The following is an 18,618-nucleotide window of genomic DNA, read 5'->3' on the forward strand; positions in this document are numbered from 1 at the left end:
TGCCCAGCGCAGCCTGAGACACACTCACCTCAGGGGCACACCCAGCGAAAGCCGGATTCGTCTAAGTGTCGGTCTCTTTTGAAGAAGATGATGAAGCATATTTCCAGAATGATTATTTCTTCCTCTTCTTTTTTTTTTTTTGTAGTTTCCCCTGGCAAATTTTTACTTCGGATCTAAGAATGTATTTTCTAAACTATCTTGTACAACATTCCACCATTGAAAAGATAGGATTTTAATTCTGCAAAGACTTTCTGAATATCATCTTATAGGGAAAAATTTTGGTCCCAGAAGTAATACTGATAACATTTGTAACTGCTTTGCAAAGATCTTCTGTTTAAACTACACATAATGTTTTATTTCCTCTCTGTCCGAGCTCTGCAGTTTCTACAACCATCAAAGTATAATGCCCTAACAGGATGATAAGCTTGACTTGAGCAAAATGCTAATAAAACTAAGAGCAAGCTTCCAATCTCCCCACCCATCAGTTTAGCACCACTCTGTTTCTTGGCAAAAGACTATACCTCTAAGCTTGATGACACTCACGAATTCACTATGCATTTCCTAAGTCCCTGCTACATACCCAGCACGGTACGGTCATATGCAGATTAATAAACCGTTTATGGCCTCATAATCGAGTAGCACAGAGAGATGTATGAATGGATAAATTATAAGACAAACCAATTAGTAATATACTGATTATAACACGGTGGGAACTGAGGGGAGAGATATCTTACAAACATTTACTTTACAGATAGATAGGATTTGGTTACTGTGCACATAAAATCTGCATGAATCATTTTTAATAAAAACCACTCACATCAGACAATCTATCAGGGGATCAGCAATAGCATCTCCATAAAGGAAAAAGGAATTTTAAAAAGTCTTACTGTCATGTACCATGTTTTCGAGCAAGTTGTAAAAAATAAAATGCATATAAGTACTTGGAGCGCCAGTTACTTTTAAACACATTAAGTTAAACATATTAAGTTGTATATTAGATGAACTCACTATCCAAGTACCATTATCTTCCACCTAAGCATAAACATGTAATATTTAAGTTATTAACAATTTTAATTTGTTTGACAAAAATATGGCCATTCATAAACATGAAATGGAGAATATAATGACAATACACTTTAGTTGGCAAGTCACTCCTTTTGAGTAGACAGTATAGGTTTTGTAGCCAAAGAGAGATTCCAATATGGAATCTCTTCTGATAAGAATAACAATCCACACACCGTGGCTGTGATAGGTACGTAAGTATAAAACCGCCATGCAGCGGACTTTAGAGATTTTGTTGATATATGATTAAGATGAATTACGACCTGTCATTAGAAAGAGGCTGATATGAAATGCAAGTAAAGTAAAATAAGCTGTTCACTCGGGAATAACAAAATGTGTAAAATTATGTTGAAATTTTAAAAGGTCAACAAGAAAAAAAATCAATAGAAAGGAGCCAATATTCTGCATATCATGGAAATAATAAATAGTAAGTAAAAATGAACAAAATGGCTTTCTGGTAAAAATCAGCATAACGTGTTTGCATCACATGAGCCCAATCCATGGGCTTGTGGATGAGCAAGCCCTGGGCCCTGATCACGGCAACCCACACCGCCAACTACGTGACCACTCCAGGAGTCGTCAACCAATGATGTCACAGAACCTACCACACTTAGCATTTCCATACTAATTATCATATCAACTTGCCTTTCTACAGAAATATTTTAGGAAGGCAGACGTATGTATCTTCATGAAAATCTGTACATTGCATGTGCACGTCCTTCATGACAGTATGAAGTTTTTTAAAAATGCCTTGAAGTCAGTTATATATTCTGCTGCAACTAAATACTACTCCAGAGTAACATAAAATAATTCTGTAATACTACATATGTGTGTGCCATGGAAATATCTGCAGAAATCTTTGCAAATAAAGAAACACTATCACACACAGAAGCAGGTCCATGCATACATGGAAACCTGACACGTGACAGAAAGCAAACCCATGGCAAAGGACACAATTCAGTCCTCGGCATGAAGACGACTGGTTATACATCTGGAAAAATGAGAAAACTGGATGCCATACCTCACCCCAGCAGTGAAAATAAATTTATAAGTAGATTAAAATCTAATTGTGAAAATCTCATTTTAGTTAGAACAAAATATAAAGTATCTTTAAGACTTTGAGATAGGAATAACATGTCTTAATCAAGGCACAAAAAGGATAAAGAATAAAATCAGGGGTGCCTGGCTGGCTCAGTATGAAGAGCATGTGACTCTTGATCTTGGGGTTGTAAGTTTGAGCCCTATGTTGGGTGTAGAGATTACTTTAAAAAATAAAAACTTAAAAAAAAAAACAATAAAACTTCAGTTCAAAAGATACCACAAAGGGACTGAGATCATCTGTCAAATTCTTTTGTGAAGCTAAGAAAAACAGGACAACCTAAGTATACTGAAAGGTCTATTAACTTCACTCAATCAAAGAGAACTTTTTTTTTTTAAGATTTTATTTATCTACTTGAGAGAGAGAGAGAGAGAGAGAGAGAGCAAGCAGGGGGAGCTGCAGGCAGAGGGAGAGGGAGAAGCAGTCTCCCCACTGAGCAGGGAGACGGATGCGGGGTTCGATCCCAGGATCCCAGGATCACGACCCCAGCCGAAGGCAGACACCTAATGACTAAGCCACCCAGGTGCTCCCAGAGAGAACTTTTAAGTACAATTCTTCATAGCAGTAGAAATTGCATTTATTTGTCTTAACAGGCTGAAATGGTGACCTGTGGACTAATAAAACCTCCTGTGTTAGTGATAATTTTCTGGCTCACTAGCACAATGAATCCAAGTTTGTTCATAAAAGAACTGGGCATCAGTTCACACAGAGATTAAGAAAACTTAATTACCAATAGCTATAAAACATAAAACTAAAGGATGCAAACATGAGACAAAACAAACATGTTCAGCCCCAGTAACAGGCATGTTGCAAAGAAAGTACTGTTTGCAATAATTATGGAAAATCAGCAAATTCTTGACAAACTAGGTCAATGGATCAACATGCAGAATGGCTTATATATGGTCTGTCTGGAGTGTCACTCCAACGTCTCTCAAACCCAAAAATGTAAATCAACCTAAAGCCTGACCCACAGGCTCAAGCCCAGTTAATTTTCTAAGAATGGTGTAAAGTGTTAGCTCAGTTTTGATCTTAATAACAAAGGCTTTTGTTTTCCCGCTTCTGTGCCTGCGTATGCTATTCCCTCCTCCTGATAAATGTTCTCTTTCTTTTTCCTAATCCACCTTTCAGATAATTCCTGAAAAAAATATTCTTCCTGAAATCTGTTCTGATCACCCAGCCAGAGGGGAGTTCTCTCTCCCTTCTCTGAACTCCAAATACTCAACCTGCACTTATTTAATAGTATGTCACATAGTGACCTAGAATTGCTTGCATATTCTATTCATATCTTATTCCCCAGATTGTAGTGCTTGAAGATAGAGACCATGTCTCATTCATTTTTATATTCCTAACCAGGAACTACCATTACATATTTAATATATACTGCTTAAATTCTTTGATGCCAAATAAATATTCCTTGACTATTAAGTAAATGATAGGAATGATGGGATAGGGAAATCACACTGTACAAAACTGGCTAAATCTCCTCTTATCAAAATGGAGCAACTGATCTTCTGCAAAATCAAAAGTCATTATTACAAATGATGCAGGACTGGCAATTCCATCTAAAAAGGCCACATGGAAAAACACCTGCCAATCAGTGACAAGTTCTACCACACAGAATCTATTCCCACACTTTCACATGGCACGTGTTCCGTGTTCAGGCATGTAAAGGCTACTGAAGAAATTCTACCAAATAAATACTAGTCAAGAGAAAGAAGTAAAAATACTAAATGCCACTCCCCCAATTACTTACTTCCACATAGTTACAGAAGTACATCTAAAAATAAAAAATTTTTTGCTTTCTGAAAGTTGAGCATGGGTGAAAAACAGAGCATTCATGGCATTATCAATATATGAATCATGCTATCATCAAGAAATAAAAGTTGTACAAAGTATCTGAATCTTACAGTAGGTACTACGGACTTCCTTTCTGTTGAAAGCTACTTTTCATAAAGCCCTCTACAGTCTTTCCCCCCTCCATGTGTAAGATACTCCATCAGATCCAAGAGAAGTTAAGCTGTTTGATACAAAACTAAGAGATGATATTTGTGAGCTCCAAGAGAGGTCAAGGAAATGATAGGACAAGGCTGGACAGAGACAGTCTGATACAGCATCCTTTAACAGTAAACTTTGAACATGACCAACAATTAAAAGCTGTCAGTCAGACTAGACTGTAAACAAAGAGACAGGGGAGGGTATATGGTGACTCCTAACTTAGCTTCCCAGCTGCACCCTGACTGCCTGACGTTAGGGTGTGGGTAAAATCCACAAGCAGGTCTTAGTGGCTCTGAGAAGCCCCTGAACTCAGAGCAAACATTTTGTCCTTGTTCTTTTCATCACTATCATCAGATACTCAAAGGAGTCTTGACCCACAAAAAAGTCTGTCTTCAGAGAAAACCTTGTAAGTGGAAAGAAGAACAGCCCCTGGCAGTACCATAGCCCAGTGGCTCGTGCCATCACCGTGGTCACTATTTTGGGAGAGGCTGTCTGGGCAGCACAGACAGGAAACAAGTAAACCAAGGAAGACTTGATAATTAGTAACTGTGATAGATACCATGAAGGAAAAGGAAGCAAGCAGAGAATACCGGAGGTTCCCACTCTAGATTCCATAAACACTGAAGACCCCTCCAAGGCCTCTCTGACAAGCCAATATTTAGGCCAAGGCCACTCATGCAAAGGACGGCTGAGGTGGAAAGAACACCTGTCTGGACTGAGGGAAGGGCAAGCTCTGGGCCGAGGTGGGAAGTGCAGATGCAAACACAGAAGCCAGCTGTGCCCCAAGTGTATGGTGTGAAGAGTGGTGGGGCATGAGACGGCACATCAAGGTATTTGGGTCTAAGCGCATTCAGAAGAATGAAAAGGTTTTCAGGGTGCCTGGGTGGCTCAGTCAGTTAAGGGCCTGACTCTTGATTCTGGCTCAGGTCATGATCTCAGGGTTGTGAGACTGAGCCCCAGGTGGGGCTCCACGCTCAGCGGGAAGTCTGCTTAAGATTCTCTCTCTCCCTCTCTTTGTCCCTCCCCCCACTATGTGTACGTGCACGCGCTCTTTCTAAAAAGAAAGAAATCTTTTTAAAAAAGAATAAAAAGGTTTCAAATATCAACATGTTCTAGTTAAAATATGCATTTCCCAGTTTTGAGCCCACATATCATCCTCTTCAACATACATACACATACAAACCCAGTAGGACTGTAACTTGGATGGCAAAAACAAAATCAAAAACAAAACCCAGGGGTCTCCAATTTCCTTACCCAAAAAATAGATGAGTAGTTTCTTCATAAAATGTAAGATATTAAAACAATTACTTGGAACTACTTGTAGCTCTAGGAGAGGACTATCCAAGTTTCCCTGGTAGACTACACACCTCTTCAATTTTTCAACAATGGTTGGGTTGAGAGAATTTCAGGTTCAACATATGAACACTGGAGAGAGTCAAACATAAATCAACTGCATGCAAAGGTTTTATTAATATCTAATTTCCATTTACAAGTCATTCTTGATAATGTCCCACTCCGTGATGTAGTTTTAGTGACAGTAACATTCAACCTCATTAAAAATTATTAATTGGTTTAAACATGATCTCTGACAGGAAACACTTAGAGCTGCAAACGCTGCTGGGTCCTCAGTTATGAATATACTAGTCATTATGTTAGAAACGTGTACGTGCATGCGTGAAGGTGTGCAGACACAGATAATACAGTAGAAATACATACAGATTCATCTTGGGGTTGGGTGGAAAACATCGGGAGGACATGCCACATACTGTAAGCCTAAGCTTTAGAGACCCATAATTAGCTAAGTTTTGAAAAGTAGGTACAGAAGCTGAAGAAAGCTCCAGAACATGATGTGGAAAGCAGGCCTGAATAAGAAAGAGTACGGTGGAGGATCGGGGCAGCCTGTATGGAGGCAATATACCCTAATCCATCCACGGACACTCTGCTCTTTCTGGAATCCAACTGACAAACTACAAGAAGAGTAAAACCCCAAATGTCTTCCATTTGCCTCCGTAAAAAGCACAAGTCTTTACAGTGGTAAGGCCCGCCATAATGCGACTCTCCCATTCTTACACTTGCCCTCTCCTCCACCTGATGCTCTGAGAATACCCCCAACCTGCTGACATTTAGGGCATTGGTGCTTCTGCAAATACCACACAGCTAACCCCTCACTTCCGTCAAGTCTTTGCTCAGCTGTCACCTTCTTTGAGAGACCTGCCCTGACAGGGCATGTGAACTGCCATACAAACCCTCTTGCTGCGTTGTGTTTTTTTCTAGCATTCGATAACATTTCTCATTTATTATGCTGTCTTTCTCCCCCTCCAGGAGTTAAAGAACATAAGCTTCACAAAAGTAGGGATTTTAACTCCGCATTATCCACTGATGCCTCCCAAGAGTCTAGGACCATACCAATGGTGTAGGAGGTGCTCACTATGAGTAAATCCATCTTAGGCACACAAACCTAATCAGGTATGGTGATCAGATACCCTGCCCACCTTCACCTCCCACACTCCCTACCTCAAGCCATAATTTGCCATTATTTACGATAAAGTTACTAAACTCCTGAACACGGTGTGGCTGTTCTTTACTTGATTTCTCCTCCAGTCACATTGAAAGCATTCGTATTCATCATATTCTCACTCAACACAGAACTTTTAACATACTGCCCCTGTGATATGAAATTTTTTTTTTCATTTTCCTCTCAACTAATTCCTTCACACCTCAGCTTATCCATCAATTCCTCAAGGAACCACATTCTGCTCTTCCTGAGTAAGTGAAATCCCCCAATTACAGGACCTCAGAATACTGCATACCTCTCCTGCCTAGAATTTTCATCTCGGATGTGTACTCAGATCTGTCTGTTTTAAACATGTGATTAATGACTCTCACCCCAGCAGACTATCTACACTCTACATGAAAGCAAAGACCATGTCAATTTTTCTTTTCTGGACATTTTATCCCCAGCACCTAGTACATACCTGGCCCAAAAAAGGCACTCAATAAAAATGTGCCGAGTGAACACAGCAGTGAAATGAAGGAGAAGGCTGCTCCACGGTGAGAGGCAACATGATGTATACAACTGCCCCAGCAGCAGAACTGGTAACTGGTTCTGGGGGATACATATTCACATTTAAATTAACCTCACTAAACTTAGGGTTCAAATGGCTCTGCTTCCCACTACTGCATCCCATTTGTAGAAAAAAGAGACTGACAACCAGAGCAAAAGTACTTGGTAATTATCTACTTGATAATTATTCCATTTTCAACTACCAATCCATATGCAACTCAACATTAACATTAAATAAACAAAAATCAATCCTAGACATTAAAAAAACTATAAAAAGTTCTATTAGGCCATATGGCCTTTTATCTCTTCCCTTCATCTTCTAGGCAAAGATCACTCTGGGAGCTTTAAGAGTATCTGTTTTTCTGTTTGCACTTCCAAAAATATATGTCATCTTTTTATAGGATTACCATCTGTCTCATCATGCCTAAGTAAATGTTCTGAATTAGTTTTACCGCTTTTCTAATTGTAAAATTTTAAGTTTACACATATACTTGAAAATGTGTATAAGGGTTCAAGGGAAAAGGTTTTAGACATGAATACTTTATTCATATGGGCAGAAGATAACATCTTCAAACAATTTCCCAGCCTTTTTTTTAAGGAATGATTGGAGACAGTCATGCCTGACATTAAAACACCGAATAAAAACATCCAAAATACAACATCAACTACTTAACATTCAACAAGTCAAACAGCTTTATTATTGCCAGTTTACAAAGGAGGAAACCAGGTCTCAGAGAAATTAAAACCTGCCCAACAAAGTTATTTGTCGCGAGGAGAGCGCAGATGTGGAATCTGAACGTGGTTGCTACACCAAAGCTTCATTTCTTCCCCCGTCACGGGATGGCATGCAGTCATCCTGCTGCTAAATCAGCGGTTCCCAACTTTCTGGCCTGGGGACCTCTTCATCCTCTTACAAATTACTTAAGACCACCAAAAGCTCTGTCTATGTGGGTTTTATCTACTGAAACTTACCCTGCTAGAAATTAAAACTGAGACTTTAAAATATTTCTTTTTTTTTTTTTTTAAGATTTTATTTATTTGACAGAGAGAGAGACAGCGAGAGAGGGAACACAAGCAGGGGCAGTGGGAGAGGGAGAAGCAGGCTTCCCGCGGAGCAGGGAGCCCGATGCAGTGCTCGATCCCAGGACCCTGGGATCATAACCTGAGCTGAAGGCAGACGCTCAACGCCTGAGCCACCCAGGCGCCCCTATTTATTCATTTTTCAATGACAATATACTCATTACATGTTAACATAAATAACATTTTCCTGAAAAATAAATATATTTACCCAAACAATAAAAATTCAATGAGACAAGTGGCACAGTTTTACTTTACTGTAAATCGTTTTTCTGACTAAAGACAGCTGAACTCTCATGTTTCCATCTGCATTCAATCTGTTACAATATGTTTTTTCAGTTAAAGTATAATGAGAAAATCCAACCTCCTACAGATATATAGCTGGGAAAGGGAGAAATATTTTCTTTAATAATCTTTTCATATAACCGTGGATATTCTTTCCTGTGATATTATACCAAAAATCAACAAGTGATAGTTTCTTAACAAGTTAGTTGCACTGGGAAATCTGAAACCCTTTAGATAACTTCTTTACTCTACTGCATTCAAATCCATTGGTCTAACCTTGCATTTTGAATCAATCTTCCAGGTATGTATGATTTTATAATATCATATATTAGTGATTTCATTACACAATATCAAAAAATCCCATTTGTTAACATCACCACTGACTGATCCCATCAGGAAAGTCTAAGCACTGGGAAGCAGTAAACTAACAGTGGGAGACACAAGTTTTCCACAATTCTAATTTTTGCTTGAAAGCCTGGATTTATCATTGACACCAATACTGTCAGTGAATTTATGAGACTGTATCTACTGAAAACCAGAAGCTGAAAAACCGTAGTTTGCCAATGGTTCTTTTATTTGTTAAATTTATTTAGGTTTTTTTTTTTAAGTAAGTTCTTTGCCCAACGTGGGGCTTGAACTCAAGACCCCAAGATCAAGAGTTGCATGCTCTACCGACTGAGCCAGCCAGGCGCCCGTCAACAGTTCTTTGAGGTAAAAGTGGTGTTTCATGAAGAGTAGCTACATTTCAGCATCTCCAACAACAGCACAAGCGCTTCCCCTGAGACACCCTTCTTCCATTAGGCTGTGGTAGAAAGCATGCTCTACACATACGCATTTCATCACAAGCATTTTGAAAAGATGTGTACTCAGGGTCAAGATTTAATAAATGTAACAATTTTAACAGCTTCCTCAGTGACATTCTTAAACGTAACTGTGATTTTCTTTTTACTACAAGTGCTTAGAGGTGAAGAACAGGAGACTGCTATGAAAGTTCAAACCATCACAGCTGCTGCCACAGCCGTGGCTGTGGGAGGGCACCACCAATTTTATCCGCCATTGCTTCTGCACCCTCAGAGAACGGCAAATTATGTTCTAGCCTCATTATCAAAGGGGATCCACAGACCATACTTAGAACTACCAGCTTAAACTATCTGTGAAGACAGTTTAAAAGAACAAAGAGAAAGACTTTAAGGTAAGCAAGGCATCCACATAAGAAGTTAGCAAGGTAAGGAGTTTCACTATTGTCTCTGCCCTGAAGATTGCCAGTTTCTTAGCAAGCCACGGTTCATGCCCTTCCATTTCAGTTCCCTGGATTCTACTCCATTGTTCCTGAATCTGCCAGTACACTACTTGCCATTAACTTTATAAAAAAGGAAAAATAAAGAACAGATAATAAAATCCTTCCAGAAAGGGAAGAGAGAGGAGGGACAGTAGATGATATAATACCAAAAAAATAAGGGCAATGGCCAATATTACATGAAATATGACAGAATTTAGGTCCCAATGTTTGTTATGCCAATAAATATGACTCAGATAAACTCAACTATTAGAAAAAAGATTTTCAGGTCTGGTTTTAAAAATCCCGTCATATATGAAACACACTAAAACCAATGGTCTCAGAATACTTCCAACCCCGTAAAATCTCTATTAGCCACTATCGAACTATCCTTTTCTTCAGCATTCCTGCGATTATCCTATTCTATCTAGTGAATCATATTTACTTGAATTCTACTTGAGATCAGGAATGTTATCAGTCTTTGTCACTGGCTATATCCCCATTACATAAAATACGTCCTGGGTATGACTGATGCTCATCCAAACTTTTCTGAATTTAAATTCACTGCATGTTTTAAGCATGCAAACGAATAAATATTTTTTTAAGTTCTTCCTACAAAAATAATTGATTTGCAAACACTAAATAAATGCAAATGGCTAAAAAAATTTTCTGTGGAATTAAGTGTAAACAAAACCACTCAAAGTCTAGGAAAACAGTACTTTAAAAAAAATGTAGGCCTTTGTACAAAGATTGCTTTGTAAATATGATTAACTTCTACTTAAAAGAGTGCCAAATTGGAAATCACATATAATATATTATTTAAGGACATCCTTTACATTATTCAGACTGATAGAATTCAGTCAATAGATATTTAAAGAAAAGACACTGGTCCTACATAGGGAAATTAATGAAAGAGTGCATATTTACTAGTTTCAATTAAAAATGAGATGTTTAAAAATACATGAGTCCAAAAAAAAAAAACAAAAAAAACATGAGTCCACACTTAAGTGAAGTTTTTCAATTAACTAACAAACACCAACCTTAATTGCTTCAGGAAAAATCCTCTAACAGAAAAGAATGAAAAAAGGAATATGCTTACTTAATAAGAAAGAAACTGTAACAATAACAAGATAGTGATACATTCAAGAAAAATGGTCATGCAAATAAAAAAGGGCACATTACATAAGGTATAATCCACAAAGAAAATAAAAATGGCAAAAATCTTTACATGCAGGGATGCCTGGATGGCACAGTCTTAGGTTAAGCGTTCAACTCTTGGTTTCGGCTGAGGTCATGATCTCAGGGTCATGAGACTGAGCCGCCCGAGACAGGCTCCACACTAAGCACAGAGTTCCTTGAAATTCCTTCTCTCCCTCTGCTTCTCCCACTCATGCTCTCTCCCTCTCTTTCTCTCTCTAAAATAAATCAATCTTAAAAAAATCTTTACACATAAAATGGAACATTAAAATATCTCTTTCAACCCAAGAAAATAAATGAAAATGAAGAATATAGCAGATTTAAATTACATAATTACTTTATCTATTAAATATATGGATTCTGTACTCTAAAAAGTGAAAATACATCTGCTTTTCAAGAACTCATGGTATAGTTACCAAATGTGACAATATATTAGGCCACAATGAAAATATCAGTAAATCGAAAAATCAGAAATATCTCATTGGGGCACCTGGGTGGCTCAGTCAGTTAGGCGTCGGACTCTTCGTTTCAGCTCAGGTCCTGATCTGAGGATGATGAGACTGAGCCCCACGTTGGGCTCCACTGGGTGAGGAGCCTGCTTGGGATTCTCTCTCTCTCTCCCTGTCCCTCCCTCACCTCTAAAAAAAAAAAAAAAGAAAGAAAGAAATATCTCCTCAAATGACCACAAGACAATAAAAACTGAAAAAGAAAACAGAAAAATAAAAATTACCAAACATCCTCTTGAATCAAAGAGGAAATCTCAAAGAGAATGAAAATGGTATACTCTTCATATACTAACATAATGGAAATGCGACCGATCAAACTACACAATTCTGCAAGACCCTGTAACTGTGCTCCCAGAAAACTTCAAAACCTTAAAGGTTTACAAAACTAAACAGTAAGGAATTTAAACATAAATAAATAAAAATAAATAGTAAGGAATTAAAAGAAACAAAGTATGCATTCAACTCTGGAAGTCAGCAATGAGAACACCCCCAAAAAGATGAAAACACAAATTAACAAATCAGAAAATAAAAAAATAGCAGTAGTAAACATTATAAGAGTTGATTCTTTGGTCAAACCACAAAAAACTTAATTGATGAACAACTGGCTGTCATAATCAAGAAAAAAGGAAAACTGTATTTATATGAACTAGAAATGAAGTAACTATAGATCCACAAGAAATCAAAATATGTAAGGGTACTTTGAAACTCAATAAAAATTTGAAATTTAGATGAAATGGGTAATTTTATGGCAAAAATATATTACCAAAATTTGCCTCACAAGAGGCAGGAATCCAAAAGAAACTAAAAGTTGTCAAAGAACTTGAGAAAGTTCTCAAAGAACTACCATGGCCCTCTCTTCCTTCAGGGAGAAAAAGGGACAAGTCACTAAAAACATGAAATACAATACTCACTAAACTACTTCAGGACATAGAAAAAGAAACCTCCCAAATTTATTTCTGAAGCCAAAGAACATTGATACCACCAGTAGACAAAGACAACACATTAAAAACAAAACAAAACAAAAAAACCCCCCACTGATCTCACTTACCAATACTGAAATACAAATCGTAAATATCAGTAAACACCAGAGTGGTGAGGGGAAACAGTTCAACTAGGTAAGGTACATCCCAGGATTGCCAGCACAGCTGATTATTTGTAAATTTATTATAATTTACCATAAAGCAAAGGAGCAAAATCATATGACCACAGCTATAAATCACACACACAAAAAAAAAATCAGAAAAAAAAAAAAAATAACATCAATCCTAACCCTAACCCCCTCAAAAAAAACTGTAAAATAGGGGCGCCTGGGTGGCTCAGATGGTTGAGTGTCTGCCTGCGGCTCAGGTCATGATCTCAGGGTCTTGGGATCGAGCCCCACATCAGGCTCCCTACTCGGCGGGAGGCCTGCTTCTCTCTCTCCCTCTACTACTCCTCCCTGCTTGTACTCTTCTCTCACTCTCTCTGTCGAATAAATATATAAAATCTTTAAAAAAAAACCTGTAAAATAGAAGTAGATGGACATTTAACATGCCATATATAACAAAATTAAGTCATATGAATAATAAAGAAATGTTGAAAGCCAGCAACAAAGATGCCAATTATCAAGTATTAATTAGCATTATTTTCAACATAGTAGCTAATTAATTAGACAAGAGTAAAAAGTAAGTATAAATATTGGAAAAGAGGAGACAAATTGTCATTATTTACAGATGACATGAGGGATTACCTAGAATACAACAGATGCAGCTGAACAACTATTAGGGGAAAAACAAAAAAAAACAAACAAAAAAATCACTCTAGTGACTGCTTACAAAATTTATATGTAAAAATCACTAGTAATTATTTTTTAAAAGCTGGTAGGCAAATATAATAAAAGACTAGATTCAATTTAAAATAGTTTCAAAAAAGATGAAAATTTTTTTTTTAAAGATCTTATTTATTTGAACGGGGTGGGGGGGGCGGAGAGAGCACAGGCAGGGGGAGCGGCAGGCAGAGGGAGAAGCAAGCTTCCCGCTGAGCAAGGAGCCCCAACTGGTGCTTGATCCCAGGACCCTGGGATCATGACCTGAGTCAAAGGCAGATGCTTAACGGACTGAGCCACCCAGGTGCCCCAGATGAAATTAATCTTTATAAAATGTCCACAACTATATGAAAAACTTCAAAACTCCTCAGAGGATCATAACAGATTTAAATATATAAAAAAACACATCTTATTCTTAGATAAAACAATTAAATCCTGTCAAAACATTACTCAAGATCCCAAGAAAACATCAATGATATTTGCAAGAAACCAGATAAAATTATATTGAAATTAACTTGGACATATAAACAAGGAAAAGAGTAAGAAAAAACCTAAAGGACAACTGAGGGACAATGAGCTGCACAGGATATTAAAACATATAGCTTAAAACTGGAGGGGAAAAAAAAGACGGGTTACTCAAGAAATGATGATGAGAGGGTTGGATAACCATTTGGGAGTGGTGGAGAAAGCAAAGCTTTTACTTTCTTATATAAAAATACTGTGCAGAAGGATCAAATATGCAAACATAAAAAAATAAAAGTTGGAGAAAAATCTTTAAAAAATCTTCGCACTGCAGAAAGCTTTTCTATGCATAACATAAAACCATGAAGCCATAGAGGAAAAGAATGACAATCTAACAATGCAAAATTTATAAATTTCTGGATAGCCAAAAGAATGGCATAACTAAAGCCAAAAGATAAACTGGAGAAAACTGCAAACACATGACAAAGGATTAATTTCTGTAACACAGACTGTGCTCTTAGAAATCAGTATGAGAAAGGTACACAATCCTATAAGCAAATGGGCACAATATACAAAAGAACAGTTCACACAAAAAGAGTAACGGAAGAAAAGAAAGAAGGAAGAAAGGCAAGAAAGCAAGAGAAAGCAAGCAAGCGAGAGAGGGAGAAAACAAATTCAAGTAGCCAATCATCACCCTAGAAGATTTTCAATTCACTCATAACAAAGAAATTAAAAGGAATCCGGGGTGCCCGGAACTGTTCTATATCTTGATTGCGGTAGTAGTTACATGACTGAATATATTTGTTAAAACTCAACAAACTGTACACTATAAAGGCTGACTTTCATTGTAGGTATATTCTAAAGATTTTTATTTATTTATTTGAGAGAGAGAGCGCAGGCACGCACACACGTGGGGAGTGGGGAGCAGAGGGAGAGGGACAAGCAGACTCCACGCTGAGTGTGAGCCCAACACAAAACTCAATCTCCTGACCCTGAGATCATGACCTGAGCCGAAATCAGGGAGTCAGATACTTACCTGACTGAGCAACCCAGGCGCCCCTCACTGTAGGGTATATTCTATCTCAACTTTAAAAATGCACTAAAAAGGAAAACAAAACGATAATATTGCTCACCTATGAGTTTGTAAAAGTTAAATCAATTAACAATGTTGGCAAGGGTATGAAAAACTGAGCACTCATAACTCACTGCTGAAGTATAAATTGGTACAATTTGTGGAGAATTATTTGAAAATATTTATCAAAAACTTAAATTTACATATGCTTTAACGAAATAATTATGTGATGAGGAATTTGTGTTTTGGATATATACTCATGCATATGGAAAATTATGTTCCCTACAGCATTAAAAATTTTAAAAGCTACTATTATTTGATCACTTACCTAGTACTGGTACATACAGGCCACGCATTAGCCTAATACATGCCAGGCTTTGGTTTAAGCCTTCTCAATATACTGCATCTCATTTAATCCTTAGACCCTGTGTGTCCGGTGCTGTGCAGAAAGCATTCTAACACAGTGGGAAGCACTCTGGAACCACAAAGCATGAGTTCATGTATTTCCTGGGTCCAGGAATACAATACGGTACCTACCACTCAGGTCGGTTGTGAGGTTTAAATGTGTTAATATATGTGGTGTCCTCACAACATCACCAAGCAGCACGTATTAGGGCTGTAAGTGTTTGCAGCTAATAGTAGTAGTCAAAACAGTAATATTCCCACTGCATAGATGGGAAAGCTGAGGCAGAGATTAAGGGTGTGCTTAAGATCAAAGAACGGATTCTACAGAATGAGCCCACTTATTCACTACACAATTTACTGAATAGTCTATTTTGGCAAAAATGCGGAGTTAACCTAAATATCAGGAAACAAGAATAATATACAACAAAAATCAGTGGACAAGTTTAATAAATTATAATCCACCAATACAATGGGAATACTATGCAGATAAAGAGATTCAAATACACTGTCGGTGAAGGGCAAGCTACCGAACAAAATGCAAACATGATCCCATTTGTAAACGTATTTATATACCTACATATATATAGTAAAAGTCTCAAAGAATATCCAGTATCGATGACTGCAACTCTAGTGACCAGGACAAGGAGTCAGGAACCCCAACAGCCTGCTATTTTCTATACAGGTATTGTCTGCTTTTTGAATTGCGCCTTACGCCATGTTACTTTTACAAAAAGACCTACATCAGTACCTGTTTGTGCTGACCAAAAGAAATCCACAGAGGATTTCTGGCTTTTATGGAAAAGGCAAAAGGCAGAAACAGCATTCAGTGTTTGTCTGGCAGTGAGCAGGGTGGGAGGCCGCACTCACTCAAACAGCAAGCGCGGCGCTCCCCAGCGCCTTCCCCGGGAACTGCACTCAGCATCTCAGCCTCCGGCCCCCAGAGCTTTGAACTGTGTCTGTGAGCATGTGTGCTTTCTCTTGGTTTGTTCTGTGCATCCGTTGGCAAGATGTGTTTTAAGGTATCAGAAAAGCCTAAAATAGGTTATTCTGGGGAGTCTGGAAATGCTCAAAACATTTCCCATATAAATCAATGATAACTACTTCTTCATTTTACATACCATTTTGGCTCATAAAAGGTTTCACGGGAACACCCGGCTTTCAGATAGTGGGGGAATCCTGTATTAGATCTTTCTGTAACCAGTGAGCACATTTCACTTTACTACAAAACAACCACCCCACTGCACCCTGAGAGAAGAAAACACGCAGTCTAGGTAAAATATGTATTTGTGTGTTTCAGTCACCTCTTATCCAGAAAAGCAGGACTCTGATACCCTCAGGGTCAAAGGTCTCAACAAGTTTTCCTAAATCCATCTCTCCCCACACCTTCCCCAACTGTTCCCCATTCTCCCTCGCATCCTCTCAGGATGCAAACTTCTCCCCCTTCATGCCCTGTGCCATCCCAGGCACTTACTCTCATGCTTCAGTCTTCTGCTTCCCTGTTCACAAGGGGGACTCTTCTGCTCGCTCTGTTCCTTACGTGCACCAGGAACGAACACCTTATCCAACCCAAATCCCTGACCTCGACAACCTGGGCTCCCTAGGCTCACATATATCCCATATAGCAAGTGCTTCTTATCATTCACTGTGATTTCTCTAGGTTTCCTTAACCACTCTGTGCCCCCCTCTCCTGCCTTATTTATCATTCCAGATGACATCCTTGTCCTGACACTGGTAAGACACTGCACTTCCTTGAAAAGTAGAAGGAGATGCTTCCAGCCGTGCGCAGAGATGAAAAAGACCTTACCCTCAAGGACCGTAGATTCCAGTACAGACTATAAGCAAGCAGACATCTGCAGAAGACTGAGGGAAGGGCTGCAAAGGCAGAGTTTGGATGCTATCCCCAGAGGAGAGATACCCAGGAGGAAGAAGGAGGGGTCCTGCCACCACTGTTACTACCTCTGCCCCCCATACGACTTCTATTACCAACACCAGCACAACCACTGCCCAGAGGTGACTACATCCTGAAAAAATGTACATTAATCTTCTTAATCCTCATAAGAACTCTATTGGAAGGTACTATCTTTATATCTTTATCTCCATTTAATAGAAGAGGAAGCCAAACCTTAGAAAGTTTAACAATCTGGGACACCTGGGTGGCTCAGCTGGTTAAGTGTCTGACTCTTCATTTTGGCTCAGGTCATGATCTCAGGGTCCTGAGTTCGAGCCCCACATCAGGCTCTGTGCTCAGGGCAGAGTAGGCTTGAGATCCTTTCCCTCTCCCTCTCCCCTTCCCCACTCAAGTGCATGCTCTTTCTCTTTCTCTCTCTAAAATAAATAAATAAATAAAATCTTTTAAAAAAAAAAGGAAAGAAAGTTTAACAGTCTGCCCAAAGTCATAAGGGAAGGGGCCAAGTAACAGACACAAGTGCTGACCCATGGTGCATGATCTAGAAACTACCACCTTTTCTGACTGTATTAGAATGGGAAAGCAGAGCCTAGTGACTAGGATCACAGATCCTGGAACCACGCTACCTGAGTTCAAATCACAGCCAGCATTTCCGAATGACTGCACATCCATGCCTCAGTTTTGTCATCTAAAAATAGGTATCAAACAAGTATCTACCCAGGGGAACTCACTTCTGGCACGGTGGCCCGAGAAGGTTGATAAATCCTCTCTGCAAAAGGCAACCATAAAGTTGGGTCAAAATGTAGAAAGCAACCATTTCAGCACTTTGGAGATAAACTAACTGCATGCAAGAACTGAGGAACTTATTCGTGAAAACCACTGAACTTTAGGACTTCATTAAAATTACAAACTTTATGCTCCAAAACACGTCAAGAGAGAACAAGTCACAGACTAGGAAAAAATATTTGTATATCACATATCTGATATAACACCTTTAAGCAGAACAAATAAAAAACTCTTACAACTGAATTGAGACAACCTAATTTTTTTAAATGGGCAAAGGACATGGGTAGATCTTTTACCAAAGACGACAGAAGATGTGCAAATGGCTAACAAGCACATGAAAAGGTGCTTAATATTACTGGTCATTAAGAAAATATAAATTAGGGGCACCTGGGTGTCTCAGTCATTAAGCGCCTGCCTTCGACTCAGGTCATGATCCCAGGGTCCTGGGATTGAGCCCCGCATCAGGCTCCCTGCTCAGCAGGAAGCCTGCTTCTCCCTCTCCCACTCCCCCTCTGCTTGTGTTCCCTATCCCGCTATGTCTCTCTCTGCCAAATAAATAAATAAATAAAATCTTTAAAAAAAAGAAAATATAAATTAAAGCCACAATGATACACCACTACAC

The 18,618-nt window shown here is 38.6% G+C and overlaps 1 protein-coding gene across 11 annotated transcripts in view; it reads right to left on the minus strand.

Annotated features, from left to right (window-relative positions):
- Window positions 1-18,618, minus strand: part of SOCS6 (suppressor of cytokine signaling 6) — a 156,728-nt gene that overhangs the window by 126,218 nt on the left and 11,892 nt on the right. Inside the window, exon 3 of one of the 11 annotated variants that reach the window (XM_078060176.1) lies at window positions 29-75. The exons of 9 other annotated variants lie outside the window; for them this stretch is intronic. The gene's annotated coding sequence lies outside the window, so the exon portion shown is untranslated. Of the gene's footprint in view, window positions 1-28; window positions 76-11,545; window positions 11,694-18,618 lie in introns of all 11 variants that reach the window. One more of the 11 variants, XM_078060177.1, reaches the window with a different exon arrangement.

This window comes from Halichoerus grypus, chromosome 13, assembly GCF_964656455.1.
Source record: "Halichoerus grypus chromosome 13, mHalGry1.hap1.1, whole genome shotgun sequence".
NCBI classification, from domain to species: domain Eukaryota; kingdom Metazoa; phylum Chordata; class Mammalia; order Carnivora; family Phocidae; genus Halichoerus; species Halichoerus grypus.